We start from the raw sequence: 11517 nt of genomic DNA, 5'->3' as shown, positions 1-11517 counted from the left end.
TATTGAATCTAGTTTCCTGTAGGCAACTGCTTCAAAAGAAGGTAGGAAAATTAAGGAGGAAATTATGGTGCAGCCTTCCCTGAGGAGCCTTTCCCAACATCCATCTGCCAGCAGTTGGTTTATGCTCTAAGAAATGAGATTGCATTCTGCAAACTTTGTTTTTTCTTGTTCATCTGGATATTCTCATTATCTGTGTAAATGTCACATATTTTCCTGAATCTCATGTAAGTTTTTGCTGAAGTGAGTTGCATCAGCTAATTACATTTTGCGTGTAAAACAACTGGTGTTTTGTTTTTCTCATTTTTGCTTTAAATCTGCTTTTCAGTGTCCCTGGTTTAAATTTCCCTGGAAAGTCTGAATGCAGGGCCCATATTTATTAATATAGACTTACGTTACCCACCCTACACTCTGGAAAATAGAATTAAAACCTTCACACTTATATCTGTTTGCTTCTGTAAACTGCTCTTGATTAAGATGCTGGAAGCAGTTAATTAAGACCACAGCTGACTTCAGAGTTCCATCAGTGCTTTCCGCTAACACACCTGTTCCTCAGTGCTGTCCATTAGTCACAGGTGTCTCACCTCGGCTTGAATTGCAAGAGGCACAATGTATGCTCTGCACTGGGTGCTTTGCTGCTAAAGAACCCGGCCAGTTCCAGGTGTTTGTGATCAGGATAATTTCTGTGTGATTTCAGCTTTGGGGGAGGGTCGGGCATTTGCACCTGGATGTCTGGGGATTTTCCCTGGTATTTTTATTACTAATTTGTTGGTGGCTCGAGAACACATAGAAGATACAGTAAGGTTGAAGAAATCACTTGTTGTGAATATGCTGGTCTTGGAGAGCAGGAGTTCAGAAAATCCTTTAAAGATCTAAGAGAAGGAGGGGAACAGGTCTTACTTCAAAGTGTATCTTTCTCCACAAAGGTGTTTCCTTCAGCGTTTCTGGCTACTAGACCTGTAAGTATGGGACCAGTAAACTCAGATATCTGATTATTTTTATTATTTTTAAAATTTATTATATGTCAGCGTTGTGAGGGGCCTCTGTTGCTGCCTGCCTTCCTCTTAAATTCAGCTGTGGTGATGACTTCTCTAAGCTAAGTGGGACAAAATCACAGTGCACTCTATTGTGCAGTGGGGAGGAAATGGTTGTTAATGGTTATTAAATCTGTTCTTTTGTCCGGGCTTGGGAAAGCACTTTGAGATGCTATTTGTTCAGCTCATGCTGGTCATTTACTCAGAGAGAAGGGGAGTTTTCCCTGTCCTGCAGGACAAGCTGGACTTTTCTCTGGCCCTTCAGCCAGCAGATGCTGACTTCTGTCAGCAGAAAATCGGTCTCTAGCCAGAACTGTTTGCCTTTTATCTTCCCTTTCTTCTGGTTCTGGTGTTATGTTGATCTACCGAGTCAGACCTGTGGCCTGCTCCTCCTGTTTACCGCTGGGGCAGAGCAGATCCAATTTCCTGACTCCGCGGCATTGATGTGGCGGGACTCTGTTTGCAAAGAGCTCGCCAGCTCCCGGAGAGGAGGGATGCGCTCCGGGAACGATGGCATCTCTGGACCCGCTGTGTTTGAAGACAGTTCAGAGCAGATACATGACAGGACGGGTTTCGTGACAGACGCTTTCCCCTCACACATCTCCGTGTTATCCCAGCAGGAGCACTGTGCACTGCCCATGGCTGATGGGTGTTGGAGAGGTGGGAGGAAATTACCTGGACACTGCCAATGGAGTGGGGCCGGACCGGGCCGGGGGTGCTGCGAGCTCGGCCGGGCCTCAGCGCCCCTGAAGGGCCCTTCGGGACGGGGGCTGCTGGGCAGGTGGAGCCTGGGCAGCAGGGTGTGCTCGCAGCATTTCATGAAATCCCGGGGGCACGGGAAGAGCTTTGGGAGGGGCTGTGCAGGGAGGTGGTGGTGTGTTCGAGGAATGACGGAATGTGGCACCCAGTCCTGTGGTCTGGTTGATAACATGGTGTTTGGTTATGGGTCGGACTCGATGATGTCAGAGGTCTTTTCCAACCCGAGTAACTCTGTGATTCTGTGCTGCAGTAGCCACGAAGAATGGGAAGGAATGGGGACCGCGGTCTTGGCTGTCGGGCTCGCCTCAGCGGGGAGGGCTGGGCTGAACACCTTTGTCCAGGCTTCAAGGAGCTACGGCCGGGCCCTTGCGATCGGCGCTCGGGCGGTCGCAGGGAGCCGCGGAGGGGCAGGGCGGCCGCGACCGTCCCGCTACGGCGGCCCGGCCCTTCCCCGCCCCGGCCCCTCCCGCCCCTCGGCCGCGCCATGTGACGCGGCCGCCGCTGGGGGGCGCCGCGCGCGCGAGGCCGGTAGGGGGCGCCGGGCGCGCCGCCGGTCCGTGCAGCATGGCGGCGGCGGGGGCTGAGCCGACACAGCCAGAGCCGGCCGCCGGCGCCGCGCCCGAGGAGTCGTCGGACAGCGAGCCGGAGCAGGAGCCCGGCTCCCTGCAGAAGCTCATCCGCAAAGTCTCGACGTCCGGGCAGATCCGCCAGAAGGTGCGTGCGGCGGGAGGGGGCCGCGGGCAGGGCCTCGGGGTCCTGGCGGCGCTGCGGCCGGCGCTGCCTCCGCGTTACGCTCGGTGCCGCCGCCTCTCCCTCCCGCCCGGCACGGTCCGTGCCTCTGCCAGCCCGGGCCGCCGCTTTGGGAGTTGCCAGAGACCCCCGAAGCTTTCCCCTGGGGCCTGCCACCGAGCCCGTCCCTCAGGGAGCTGCCGGCGATCCCCCTCACATCCCACTCCTCTCCCCTCACAACGACCCCTCAGGGGTCTGCTTGTGACCACCTCACATCCGCCAAGGCGCCCCTCAGGGACTGGGCCATTTCCCCCTTTCCCCCTGTTGGCTGGAAAATCTTTAATTGTAACAAATATTGTCTGTGTTAGAAAGGTTTATTTCGTCGTTTTCGGTGACAGCCCAACCATCCCTCCGGGTTCTGCCGGCGACCCTCAACCCCCACTGCAGAGACCCCCTGACAACAGCCCCTACAGCTTCCCAGGCACCTGTGAACCCCGAACTGCCCCTCAGGGATCCCCATAATGAACTGTTTCTCAGGTGCCCGTTAACAGCTGCCCCCTAAATGCCCTTCAGAGTCTGCCAGTGCCCCACAAACTGCCCTCAGGGGCTCCTGGAGCTGCCCCCGGTGCCTCTCTGAACGCTCCAGTTCCCGTCCCCAGCAGCCCAGCTTAGGCCACCTTCTTCCCAGGGCCCAGGTTCAGACCTCCCAGGGAGCTTTACCCAGCTCAGTGAGCAGTGTGCCCAGGCTAAGCAGGACCCCGTCTGTCTTCTTTCCTTTCTTACCCTCTTTCTCTGTAATTTTATTGGAGTCATTGAGGTCAGATTTGGGCTCCTACTCCCTGGTGCTGCTCCATTTACCTGGTATTTGAATCCTCAGGAGCATCCTCACCTCATGAAGCTGCATCTCCCCTTTTTTCCTCATGTCACAGTTGCCATGGGCTCCTTCCTCACATCCCCATGCCTTGAGAACCTCTGCACATCCCAGCCATAGCTCCCTGTCACAGTGTTCTGTTATCACTTTCTAGCACCTCCCTCCTCCATGGTCCTGTTGTACTTGCCACAAGTCACTGTCTCATATTCAGAGCTCTGCTCTGGAAGGTGCAGCCCTCATTATTCCCTGCAGTCATTGAGTGGTGCCTCCCTCAGCATCTTCCCATCCTTTTTGTGCATCCTAATTTTCCCCATCTCGCACTGCTGTTTTACCTTGCTGTAGCCAAATAGCAATGTTTAGCTTTCTGTCTGGTCAAGCAGGGATCTTAGATCTGGTTAGTCTTTGTTCCCAGCTTTGTCTGTCCTGCTTTGCCCTCCTGGTAAGGTAACAGTCCTTTCCACCCAGGTTCCCTTGGCCCAGTCATATTTTATCCCTCTGTGGCTCATCCTGGAAGAATAACACCATTTTTATGGGCAGTAACAACATTCTGCAGCTACAACCAAAACTGTAGTTCTTCTGCATTGTTACTGTAAAAGAATATGTGAAGTTTTCTTTCAACTTTAAGCTGTGAACCATGCATAGAGAATTTCCCTTTTCTGTACTCTTTTTATTATAGCAGCATGATTTTTCTTTGTAGCCACTAAGCTCCTGTGTAACTCTTGGACTGTTGTGTCATGTGTTTCTGCTTAGAAGTACCAGGTTAGTTACTGTGTCATCACCTGCCTTGTGCTTACCTTGTATCTGCAGCATGGACAAGCACGTTGCAGCTGTGGGGATGCAAAAGCTCGCTCAGCACTGGTGCTGCAGCTCAGTGTTGCTTCTCTGGTACTCATAGCAAAGGAGAGTAAATGTCTCTGCATGGTGCAGTGTCTGAAGCATTGTTCAAAGGGCTATTTTTCATGCTGGCTGGTTTGCCCTGCTTTCAAGCACAGGACCTGCCATCATTGTGCTGTGCATCATTGTTTGGCTGCATTGGTCCCAGTTATGGAAGCCCTGTGACAGAGTGCAGTGGCACGTGAGGACTGCGCGGGGCTGCTTCCTCCATCTGTGAGGTGCTGCTGGCACTGCCCCTTGGGCTTCTTGGGCTGGGCACTGTGGGGCTGGGCTGTGAGATGGTTCTTTTGATGACGCCAGGAAACCTTGGAGCCCTCTAAACCTGCTGGTGTTCTGTAGCAAGCAGATCTCAGCTGTGCTGTAGCACCACGTGGTTTAAGCTAGTCTGATAATCTGCTGTGAAAAAAATATAAGCTTTTTGAGATTTTCCTGTATCCAGAGTGCTAAATATTAAGAATTTGGCTTGCTGGAGGTTGGATGAACCTTGGGATTTTTTAACACCATTTGTGACAGGGGTCTTATGTGAAAAGGAAGGAAAGATGCTATAGTCTGTCTCCATGGTGGTGTTTGTGTTGAGAGCAACACAAAGACTTTGCTAGAATGGGAGTTCTTGCTTATAGCAAGATGTTAGAGATGCTGCGGTGAAAGGTGCATTGGGTTGTATTTTTGTTTGGCTATAGCAGAACACGTCCTCCTGTCCCTACTTAATAATTTTCCCTGTTTTACATCGCTTCTGGTGTCAGCATGTGTGGAAAAAGACAAAACCAGCCACTTCTATATGCAAGCATAAGCATATTAAGAACAAGGATTATAAACAGATATTGTCTACAACTGTTAAGCCTTCTTGTGTTAACCTGCCAAAAACCTTTGACTAAATCATGTCAAATTTTTCAAGTAAGCCCAGGTATTATGGTATTCAGGATTGATTTGTTCTCTTGCTTGTTGATGTCATTTTGGTTTGTCATTGCCTTTTCTGCATGCTGCTGCTTGTATACTATTTCCTTGCCCTCAGGGCAAGAAGCAAAGACAACTTTGTGGGTAATCATGGTTTTGATGGGACTTTGAGGAGCTTGCCTCCTTTGTAAAGGCAGACCTAATTCTGAATTTGTCTGTTGAATGATAGAGTGCTGACTACTGTAAACTGTAGAAGCTGTTGGACAGGTCTGTCAGTGACAGTAAGAGATGCAAGCAGACTTTTACTATGGCCTGAGGACATAAATCTCTTCTGACCACATCTTTTGCTGCAGTTAGCTTAAGACCATGCCTGTAAGTACAGCTAAATCACCATGGCAGCTTACTGTTATCACAATTTGAGTGTGAAATCTGTTGTGCCCCTGGAACTCCTCAGAATTTACTTGTCACAGTTGAAGCACTTTGAAGGTATGTTTTCCTTCTTGTCCTACCATCTGTTTTCCTAAGAAATGCTGTAAAGTAGAGCTGCTTGCTTGCAAGACCATAGAACTTCAGTGGATTTGTCTCAAAGCCCCACAATTGTCCAGCTGTGTTTGACTGAAGCAGCTTGGTGTGATAGTAGTGGGGCAAGGGGAATCATTTGGATGTTTAAGGACTAAGGTGTTAATGTTCAGGATCTAAAGGAAAATCACAGGTAACATCCCTTCAGCTAAAAAACCTGTCCCCTGTGGGGCAGTGGGCAGGAGAAGGAGAAGTGGAAGGCTCAGTGTTTGGAAAGTGAAGTACTGTGTTCTAACAGACTTACTTGCCTTTAGCTAGAAAGAATTTTTGAGGCAGAGAAGAAGGTATAAGGAAAGCATGTTTAGCAGTCTTTATTATTATTATTATTATTATTATTAGTAGTAGTAGTAGTAGTATGGGGAAAGAATAAAGCCTCACACAATCAGGTATAGCAGGTAGTGTGAGTGGTCTTGCTCAGCTGGCTGAGAAGCAGAGGCTGAATTGTGTGCTTGATCAGCCACCTGACAGACAGACCTGACAGACTTGCACCAGCATAAGGCCTCAGAGTGCTCTGCTTTTAGCTCCTCTCTGGTCTCAGGCTGCTGTTGGTGCAGCTGCAGAAACTGTTGGCCAGCTAAGATTATGTATTTTTGAATGGAGAGGATTTAGGAAGGAGATGAAATTAACTAAGAGAAGGAAGATGTGTGTGAGGAGAGGCAGCAGCAGGACCTTTCTCCCACTCCTGAGCAGTGCTGAGACCTCAGCTGGAGCCAGCTGAAGTGGTAATGTCATCTCATTGTCACTCAGCATGGACCAAGGCACAGGAATATCCAACGTGGTCCTGGGAGCTGAGGGTGTGAAACCAAGGAGCACAAAACCTTTTATGAGCTCTGACAGTGAAATGTACTTCTTCCTTTGAACTTGACCTTTCATTTGCAGCCTCACATTACAACCCTCAGAAAGCTGGAGGGCGGATGAACAGGCCATTTTCCCATTTCATTCATCAGTTCTGTGGGATTTCCAGCCTACTAGCTTTGGTATGTTGAGCTCTCAGTTTGTTTACCAGACAGGATTTCAGCAGCGTCCTTGGGTGGCATCAGGAGAACTTCTTGTTTAGACTAGTTCAGTCTAAGTTCTGTTTACTTTCAATTTCTCTGTAATATTTTCAGTTTTACAAGCATTTATCATTGCCTTGAACTTATTAAGACAAGTTTGCGGTGTTTATCTCACTGGAGTTGCAAACAGAGGTGAGCAGCTCTCTGAACTTTCTGGGAAGCTGTCTGGCTCTGGTAGCAGAGAATTGTCAAGTTCATTTATATCCTGAAAAGCAGCACAGCTGAACTGGTGTTGAGCTTTGTGCTGCAGTGGACAGACTGTTCAGTACTGAACTAGCACATCTCCATTTGCTGTGCTGTGTACCAGATATAGGTGATGCCTTTTGCGCTATGGGGAGTTGTGATTCTCTCTCTGACCAGTAGCCTTGAGGTCTTGGAGCCACCCTGCAGGATCAAGGCAGAAAAACAGGGTGAAGCAAAATGTTTCTCCAGGTTTTTGTGCAGGTTTCCAGAGTGTGCTACACTGAGTCCTCAGACATATGGTGGGCAGCATGGGCAACTGAAGAAAGCTCATTTTGTTTCTTCTTGTATTGCTTATTAGATAAAATGTCCATTTTATAGGTAAAGAAGTGGAATTTTTATTTCTGGAGGGTAAATGTTTTAAGGTTTCCTGAGATTAAAATGAAGAAAAGGGGAAGTTTATTAGTTTGAAATACAAGTATTGGAAGAAGTATTATGATAAGAAGTAAAGCAATATTGTAAAAGAAATAAGCAAGAAATGAGGAAGAAGTTTTCTGGAATTCATTACTTAATTAATATTCTGTCTGGTTTAGTGGCATCTTCCACTAAAACATATTGAAATGTCTGTATGTTTTTTTTGCTGCCTTCTGAAAGGCTGTCTGAAAGAGGACGTTTTAGGATCTTCATGTGTCAAAAATTGTGGTGGTTTATGCATTAACCCAGGTAGAAACTGGGAACTCTTCACCTAAAGAGAGTGAGAACTGTTGAAAAGGAGTTTTTGTGATTGAACTGAAACCGAACATTTTGAGCACAGGTTTAAGGACATGAATTTTCTTGGATTCACAGCATGAACACACTATTTTCTTCTCTGAGCACCAAGACACAGGTAGGATTTTAGGCTGTATGAATGTTTCTGTCCCTTAATATACATTTTGTTTTGTGTGCACTTCTTTTGACACAATTTGGGAAGCCTCCCAGCACTGTTTCCAGTGGTGTGCTGTAAGTTTGCCTTGCTGCTGGAGAGTTTTGGATGTTGTATGAAAGCAACAGCTGTTACTTCCTTGTTAAAAAAAAAAAAAAAAAAAAACCAACAAAAGCCAACAAACCCAAACTAAAAAAACCCACTGCACAACAAAACAAAGCACAAAACCACACGCACTTGAAGCGTTTCTCATTCCTTCTAACTTTAGATCAGGTTCCAAGAACTAAAGAGCTAACATTAAACTTTTGCATGTTTTGAGAGCATGCATTTACTTAGACCACGTCACTAAAACATTTCCAGCCTTCTAATTATTCTCTAATAAAATTGGAGAAAAAAACCCCATAGGTATTGAATATTTTGGTTTGATTGCTTGGTTTTTAAAAATAAAACTTAATTAAAACATTTAGAGTATTTTCCCTTACCTAAAACCTTTCGTTACAGGAAAATTATTGTGTTTTTCCTTTGGAGGAGTACAGGATTATCAAGGAAAACTCTGAAATGTCTATCTCCAGATTATCTGTTGAGGAAATCCAGTATACCATGTGAGACCCTGCATAACTTTACCTTCATTAATTACAAATCCAGTCTGATTCTTTCTGAAATAGCAGCTATACCTATATGTAAGAGAAAGCACAAATGAGATATAGAGAGTCTTTCCCTCTTCCTGGAAATCTTAAGGTTTACCCTAGATATTGGCACAGCACCACTGGAAATTTCACAGCACACTACGTCCCAAGTGAACATGTGTTCCTCTTGGAACATGTTTTTTCAAGATCTCAAATGCACCAACCATTATTTAAAGAATATTTTATTAAATCTCCACTGAAACAGTTTCTTCCCTGCCTTTTCTTCACTAAGTGGTTATTGCTTCTTGTTTCATTAACAATTTATATTCAGGTGCTTCTGTTGGTACTGCAGCCCTGTGGAATGGTCATCCAGGGGTAGCTGGGGCAGCAGCACTGTTCCACAGCAGCTCCTATGGTTTGTGGTCCTTCCTCACACGTTTTATATAAAACACTTCAGAAAGTAATGAGCTTATAGTGCATGCCCTGTTCAGTAGTGCTGCACCTTTGCAGCAGCAGGGCAGGGCTTCCACGGGGTCTGGAGCTTGCAGTGTGCAGGCCCTGGACCACTCCTGGACATGAGAGCACTTACATGGAGGAGGAGGAGGCGGTCTAAAGCTGGCTGCCCTCCTCTCATCCAAAGAGGAAAAGGTTGGCTTGATGGCTGCAACATTACCACTTCAATTAGGCAATTCATTGTTACAGGATTGCTTCATTTGGTTTTATAGGAGAACTTTTTGTTTCCTCACCATTTTGTTGTTAAGTTGAAAAGTTTTACATCTGATCACTGTTCTGATGTTGTGGTTTGCCTTTTTTGAGAAAGAAAATGCCCTCTTAATCACATAATGCTTATATTGAGCACATTGCACTTGATACTTGTACGCTTTAATAAATTTATCCATGTAATTTTCTAGTGAGGAAAGGTGATGCCACCTGCAGTGTCCTATAGGGAGAGTGTAGGTACATAGTTGTGTCAAATGCAAGAAGTCACCCAGGGCATCCCCAGGCCTGGGGACTTAGGCAGGTGATGCAAGCTCCAGGTAATGTCTCACTCTGTGGGACAGCTGCCTTCAGTGGTCTTTGAACAACAGAAATGTGTCTGATAGAACAGGGAAGGTGAGCTGCCTGCTCTTGGAACTGCTCTCAGCTGTGGCAGGGCAGAGCACTGTCTGGAATGTGTAGATCTATCACTGAGGTTTTATTAAAATCAGTATTCTGGGAACTCACACCAACCCCTTCTGTTCTGTTCAGCTGAAAGTTAGCAAAATGATGTTCCCAGGGCTGTGCTCATCTTTTTTGTTGTTGCTGCTGCTGATCAAGAAGTCTTTGGCATGGTCAGAGGTATTTGCAGGACATTAAAACAGGGGAAGGGAAGTGGAAAAACAAATTAAAACTTTGCAGTATCCTTTAAAAACTATGTTAAATAGATGAGGAAAAAAAAACTTAAAAGCATAGGTTGTTTAATACATAAATATGGAAAATCTGATTACGACAGTTGTTACAGATGAGATAAAAATAAATTCTAAGATACCTAAGTATTAATTAAATGGCTGATGGCCAAAAGCTGCTTTCTGCTGTCATCCTATTTAAATACCAGTTGAAGTAAAAGGATGAGGATTTGGCTCTGCATCTGCCAGTCCCTAACAAGGCTCCTAGCAGAATTCAGTAGCAGAGGTGATGGGAATCCAGACACAGTGGGAGGAGGCTGTCTTTCTTTCTGCCTCCTGAGCACAAGGAGGGCAAAGAACTCAGTTTTCCTCATCAAGGTATAACTTTCACTTTCCCATATCCTGAAGTTCTCTTACTGGTACTTTCTGCTGACTTTTCCTTCCTACTCAGCCAAGGTCTCCATGACGTTGAGCGCTGTGGGAAGGATGGGTGGTTGTGAGTGTAGGATGAGATCCCCAGCTGTATTCTGCATGTGCTTTCCCATACATTCACTGCTCTGGGCTCATGCTGGTTGTGTGTGTGTGCTCTGGTTGCACTCCCCAGCCTGGTACTCGCATGTCCAATGGCCCTGACAGCCCGCTATGGTGAGTGCCTGGCTCCTCTTCCTACTGCTGAAGTGGATGGGGGGGCTTAGACATGGTTTTTTGGTAGTAACTTGTCTCTCTGAATGAGTAAGAGTGTGACTGAAGCTGTGGGGGGACAGGTGCAGCATTAGAGGGTTCTGTGTACAAGCTGTGATTCCAAATGAGGTTCTATTGCTGTGCCTCAGCAGAAGAGCCACCTGCTTCTGAGTTCAGGCAGGGGATTCTGTGGTGCTGGTGCATAGCTTGTGACAGGCATGTCTAAGAAAGTTTTACAGCAGGGAGCAAGTTTTGACATTCTTTGTGTATAGGGAAATGCCCAAGGAAGGGATGTAGTCATGTATATATAATTTTAGATGGTAGAAAAAAATAACAGTCAAACTTTTCATGTTTGTCCTTAAATGTACAAAGTTCACATTTAATTAGTACAAATTTACAAATTTATTCCATTCCAGAATATTCAGGTAGCTATTAAACTGTTGCCTTTTTGACTTTAGTTATCCTTGTGGATGGGTTTGAGCCCTTATCTTCCATCTTTGCTATGGTTTGACTGGCATTTTGTGCTCAGTTTCCCTCTTGTGATAAATGTGTTTGGGAAGGATGCTGGGAGCCTATGGAAAGCGTCCTGAGGCTTAAGCAGTTAGTGTGCCAGGAGTTATCCAGCTCCTAACTCATCCTGCATCAGTGTATTGGTGTGTTTTTCATTCTCCCTTCTAGGTAGCTGACCAGAATATTCATCTGTTTTAGTATTTTCTTGGAGCTCTCTGACAGAGCTCATTTTACCAAGGAGCTGTGAATTGATTTGCTATATGTTGTATTTCCTTCCCCATATACACTTTTGTGTGCTCTCAAATTGTTTTTCATTTGGTAATTTGTTCACTTTAGGTCTGTGACTGTGCATCCCTTTTAGGAGAGCCATTCATAAGAGTAGCAGCTGAACCTGTATTGAA

At 46.2% G+C, this 11517-nt stretch overlaps 1 protein-coding gene across 2 annotated transcripts in view; it reads left to right on the top strand.

The window, feature by feature from the left end:
- The first annotated feature begins 797 nt into the window (after nucleotides 1-797).
- The window catches only part of DGKD (diacylglycerol kinase delta), a 59704-nt gene continuing 48984 nt past the window's right edge, over nucleotides 798-11517 (top strand). Inside the window, exon 1 of one of the 2 annotated variants that reach the window (XM_059479104.1) lies at nucleotides 798-956. The gene's annotated coding sequence lies outside the window, so the exon portion shown is untranslated. Of the gene's footprint in view, nucleotides 957-2356; nucleotides 2505-11517 lie in introns of those variants that run through there. The other variant, XM_059479101.1, reaches the window with a different exon arrangement.

Source organism: Ammospiza nelsoni, chromosome 10 (assembly GCF_027579445.1).
Source record: "Ammospiza nelsoni isolate bAmmNel1 chromosome 10, bAmmNel1.pri, whole genome shotgun sequence".
Lineage (NCBI taxonomy): Eukaryota > Metazoa > Chordata > Aves > Passeriformes > Passerellidae > Ammospiza > Ammospiza nelsoni.
Note: the sequence above shows the minus strand (reverse complement) of the source record. Positions and strands in the feature narration are given on the sequence as shown.